The sequence below is a fragment of the Oncorhynchus gorbuscha genome, linkage group LG21 (genome assembly GCF_021184085.1).
Source record: "Oncorhynchus gorbuscha isolate QuinsamMale2020 ecotype Even-year linkage group LG21, OgorEven_v1.0, whole genome shotgun sequence".
Classification (NCBI taxonomy): Eukaryota; Metazoa; Chordata; class Actinopteri; order Salmoniformes; family Salmonidae; genus Oncorhynchus; species Oncorhynchus gorbuscha.
This window is the reverse complement of record NC_060193.1, coordinates 46,661,364-46,667,363: the sequence shown is the minus strand read 5'-3', so window position 1 is coordinate 46,667,363 and position 6,000 is coordinate 46,661,364.

The window sequence follows — 6,000 nt, the reverse complement described above, 5'->3', positions numbered from 1 at the left end:
CTGAAGCCTGGCCAGCTCAGCAAAGGACAAATGGAACAAAAGTCATTAGTTAGTCACAGTTATAATTAATTATTTAACCTACTAACAGTAGAGTGCAGCTGTTAGTTTTAGTTCAGTATGCAGTGGTCTAGTAAACATTTATATCGGTTAATCTAGGAAAGTGGGCCGCCCACAGGGTCTTTCAGACAAAGGTGGTGCATTTTGAGAATATACTATAACATGGCAACACTTTCAGGATTCCACAGTGTGACTAGTTGTGTCAAACAGATTGTTCTAGTTGGAGAGGAAGAACAGAAATGTGTCTGCCTGCTGTCTTAGTAAAGTCCTGCATTTGTGTGAGATTTAAGTAGTGGGACTGTGGATCACACTGTAAAAACAAATCTAGTTGTTTCAACTAAATATGATTAAGTAACTGGTTCTACAGCCTTTTTTTGTTTACTCAACTTTTCAGTCAAAGTGTTACCTGAACGTAACTTTTTTAGTTGTCCCAAACTTAGCTCCAACATGAGAAAACAAACAACCCAGTCAACTTAAAATGATGTGTTTGCTCAAATTGTCTCAGATGTTCATTCAACTAAAAAAGGCTGTGGAATTAGTTGCACACACACAGTGGTATTAACAATGTTTCCAACTTACATATTTGACACTCATGATTAGAAGGGGAACGTTCATATCGAGTCATTTATATTCAACATGTCCTCAACTGGGATTTGAACTCACACCTCTTGGTTCATAGCACATCAAGCTTCTTGCTATGCCACCATGTCTGTGTCAATAATTGTCCTCACCTTTATTGCTGCACTTTATCTTCAAAGTAAATATCAGTTCTGCTAAATTACACTCCAGACAAACTATTTTATTCATCATAGTGATTCAGGAGTAATATTCCCCTCCAGACAACTATATGATAACAAGGAGGAGAGAATAGTCAGACTAACTGATCGGTTACACACGCAGCGGAGTAGCAGGGAGATTGGAATTTCATTCATCCAAGAGGTTACAAGTTCAAATCCCAGGTGAGAACGTGTTATATAATCAATAATGTTTAAATGAACATGCACACTATAAGAACGTTGAAAGTGTGTGGAACCAGTTCCACAGCCTTTTGTAGGTCAGATACCCAAATAATAATTTATAGTTGAATGAACATATGAGACAAATTGATTAAACACATTATTTTTATTTGCTGAAGTTTTCTCAAGTTGGAGCTACAGTGCTTTCATAAAGTATTCACACCTCTTGGCTATTTCCACATTGTGTTGTGTTTCAACATTTACATTTTGTGGCAGTGATCGGCACACAATACCCCATTTATGGGCAGCAGTTATAGCCTAGTGGTTGAGAACATTGGGCCAGTAACTGAAAGATTGCTGGTTCCAATCCCTGAGTTGGTAAGATGGAAAAACCTGCCGTTATGTCTTTGAGCAAGGCTGTTGACCTTCAATAACAACTTCTCCCCGGGTGCCGATGACATTGATTAAGGCAGCCCCCTGCACCTGTAATAACCAAAGGGGTTGGGTTAAATGCAGAAGACACATTTTTTAAATTTAACTAGGCAAGTCAGTTAAGAACAAATTCTTATTACAATGACAGCCTAGGAACAGTGGGTTAACTGCCTTGTTCAGGGGCAGAACAACAGATTTGTACCTTGTCAGCTCAGGGATTTGATCTAGCAAACTATTGGTTACTAGTCCAATGCTCTAACCACTAGGCTGCGTGCCGCCCACTAGGCAGTTGTGCAACTGACAAGGTATCCCATTTCCGCATAATGTCAAAGTAGAATTATGTTTTAGACATTTTTACAAATTAATATAAAATGAAAAGCTGAAATGTCTTTAGTCAATTAGTATTCGACTCCTTTGTTATGGCAAGCCTAAATAACAAGTCAGTGTCATGACGTTGCCCTCTTTGGGGATAGCGAGTACCATCCCCCTCTCACTGCAACATCCCTCTCACTCTCTCACCCCCTACCAACAGGCTCTGTTAGACAGGTCATACATTCCTTGAGGAGTTCTCTCCTCATGGCCAGAGTATAAGAGAGTGAGTTTTCATAGAGAGAACAAAGGAACTTCTTCCACATCACAGAATTTGAGAACTGAACAATATTCATGTTCTGGAGAATGTATAAACGGTCGGTGAAGTAGCCAGCTACGAACTGGTCCGTTTGGTACAATGTTGTGAAACTCAGGAGAGACAATACAGCCACATTACCATAACTCAGTGTATACAAGTGTTTCAGTTGTGAGGCTTGCATCTAATTGTTGTATAAAATGAATGGGTAAAGATGAAACTTTTTGTGAAATGATGTAATGTGAGTTTAAACTGTTTAATGAAGGAAACTCCAATTCCCTTTGGAGTTTAAATAAATCATGGGCCCGCCCCTTGAGCACAGACATTGATCTGGCGTCGTGGGACGGCCCCATTCTGCTGTTACGAATATAACCCCCACCTACGAAAATCCTCTTCAGACTAAGCTTACCTCAATTACGAGAAGGCTAAGGTTTGAGTAGAGACCAGTACCTCATCACAGAGGGAGTTAAGGTTTGAGTAGATTGTAATAATAATTACAGATAATTTATTTCTGTAATGTCTTTTTATAAGTATTTTTATTGATGCCAAAGACACAACATCAGATAATAAGTTGCATGGACTCACTCTGTGTGCAATAATGGTGTTTAACATGATTTTTTAAATGACTACCCCATCTCTGTACCCCACACATACAATTATCTGTAAGGTCCCTCAGTCAAGCAGTGCATTTCAAGTATAGATTCAACAACAAAGACCAGGGAGGTTTTCCAATGCCTCGCCAATAAGGGCACTTATTAGTAGATGGTTAAAACATTTGTAAAGCATACTGTACATTGAATATCCCTTAGAGCATGGTGAAGTTATTAATTACACTTTATATGGGGTATCAATACACCCAGTCACTTCAAGGTTACAGGTGTCCTTCCTAACTCAGTTGACAGAGAGGAAGGAAACTGCTCAGAGTTTCAGCATGAGGCCAATGGTGATTTTAAACCAGTTAGAGAGTTAAATGTCTGTGATAGGAGAAAACTAAGGATGGACATTGTAGTTACTCCACAATACTAACCTAAATGACAGAGTGAAAGGAAGGAAACCTGTACATTTTTTTAAAAAATACTCCAAAACATGCATGCTGACAGCAACAAGGCACTAAAGTAAAACTGCAAAACGTTTGGCAAAAGAAATCCTCAATACAAATCAATATGTTTGAGGAAAATCCAACACAACACATCACTGAGTACCACTCTTCATATTTTCAAGCATGGTGGTGGCTGCATCATGTTATGAGTATGCTTGTCATTGGAAAGGACTAGGGAGTTTTTGGGATACAAATACATGAAATAGAGCTAAGCACAGGCAAAGTCCTAGAGGAAAACCTGTCTCATTCTCATTCTGAATTTTTTTCCCACTTTGACATTACAGAGTATTTTATGTGGATCGTTGACCAAAAAATGACAATTAAATCCATTTTTATCCCAATGTGTAACACAAAATAATGGGGAAAAATGGGTGTGAATACTTTCTGAAGGTACTGTAAGTTTGGGTAACACTCAGCTAACACTTGGACTGAAAAGTTGAGTAAACAAAAAAAAGGCTGTGGAACCAGTAACTTAATAATACTTAGTTGAAACAATTAGATGCAGGCTGCTGAGGTATTGGAGATGGAAATCAAACTACTTGTTTTCAAATGGAAGTAAGACTGGGAAATCAGTCCTCACGTTCAGTGGTTAGTTCAGGCTCTGTAGAAAAGGCCCATGGAGTTGGTGGAATACTCCTTTAATTCATTGCCATTTACTCAGCTGGGCCAGGGGCGCTTTAATTAGGTCAGGTGGAAATGTGCTACAGATCTCAATTCCATAAAAGGAGGAAATTGCCATCGCCTGATCTCGCTGCTTTCTCTTCCCTAAATCCATCTGATCCAGAAGTTCTGTGCGTCCATGAATCCACCACAGACTACTCAGTAAATATACCACTTTATGGTTAAAGGAATTCCTGCCTCAGTCTCATACATTCCTCTGTCACCTGACACGTGACCACCTGTTCACCTTCACTGTCAGTCATCCTACCTGTCCAGCAACCCACACAGATTCCACTAATCTTTCAGGCTCTGTGTGCCAAAGGTCAAATAGGGGTTGCTTATATTTGTCCTGCTTCGCTGCATGTACAAGTGGGTAACCTGTACGTGTGTGAGGTGTGAAATGGAAATGTATTTTTTTGCATATCCCAACTCCCCCTGAGACACCCTTGGAGTGTGGGGTTCATGGCCAGGGATCAGCCATTATTGACCGCGACCCTGGGGCTAAGTGCCTTGCTTAAGGGCAGAACGATACATTTTTTAAACTTGTAATTTTGGAGATTCAAAATATAAACCTTTTGGTTACTGGTTCAACGGCCCAACGCTCTAACTTCTGCCAATCAAGGGAGTATTTTGTTAACTTTGATGTTGATGTTCTTAATGTTAAATCACCAAGCTGTTACAATGTTCAATATTTAATATATTTGTGTGTGTGTGTGTGTGTGTGTGTGTGTGTGTGTGTGTGTGTGTGTGTGTGTGTGTGTGTGTGTGTGTGTGTGTGTGTGTGTGTGTGTGTGTAGTACTGCTGCGATCTTCATTAATGCACAATCCTGGTCTGTGCTTCAGTGCTCATTTTTGTTGACAGTCTATCACATACACAGCTCTGACAAACAGCTTAAGGCCTTGTGTGTCTTTCACGGCTTCGACCTAAACCCTGCTTGTGAGCATTGAGGTTTAGCCACCCCACTGTGAAAACCACAAAACACCCTCAGATATTTGACTGGACAGCACATAATACAACTCTCCAAAATAAATGGCTTCAAATACACATCGATAGTTGCTGTCCACATATCTGGCATTTTCTATCTGCCCACACCCAATCATGCTTATTTTTTATATATTTGTTCTTTATAGGGATGTAAGTTCTCATAATTCCAATTAGATTTCATAGAGGTTGTTTGATTCCAGTTCAGATACGGCATAACTGTGAACTAAATCAAACACTCCAACCATCTGTTGTGGTTGCGGCATGACCGGAGGGCTGCAGACAAATGAATGCACGAATCAAATGTTTTTCGCTGGCTTGAACATCAAGTGAAACAGACCCTTTTGACTGCGCTGTGAAACCACTTGAACGGTTTGTCCCGGACTTTTATTCTGATAGTCATGTACATGTCAACAGGAAGACAATTGTTATCAGTTGCAATACATTTTTGGAAAATGTATGATATACCCTCAAAAACATTATAGTCTCATCAGGGTCTACCAAAGGCAGAGAAACTTAAGAGCATCGGATACCCAATTTATTGTGATAGCTACCAGTGTGAATGAATGCAGAAGTATGGAAATATCTCTGCATATTGCAACAAACATGAAGGATCATTATAGAAATAGAATCAGATATAAAAAATATAATTTTGTTTTTAGAAATTTCTCCACCCTTTGTGATCAAAGGGATTTGAAAGAGCATGAATGATCAAAGAGAGAGCATGAATGACAAGATCGTATGTTTTCAATATGGCGACATGTGAGGATGCCAACCATGAGGATTCCTGCAAACGTTTCTGAGTCATGGATGTGTACCGTAAGAGATAACCACAAACACTCTACCTCACCTCTCGGTCTGTCACCACCATGAGTGAGGGATGCCAGAGCTGTTCCTATTCAGGTGTGCTTTCAATGACCAGTATGATAAGATCTTGATGGGGGTAGAGAGAGAGAGAGAGAGAGAGAGAGAGAGAGAGAGAGAGAGAGAGAGAGAGAGAGAGAGAGAGAGAGAGAGAGAGAGAGAGAGAGACAGAGAGAGACAACAGAAAGAAAGAGAGACAACATAGAGAGAGACAACAGAGAGAGAGAGAGAGAGACAACAGAGAAAGAGAGAGAAAGAGACAGAGAAAGACAGAGAAAATGAAAACAAGAGATGCACAACCCTAACCATACCCTGAGTCTGTTAT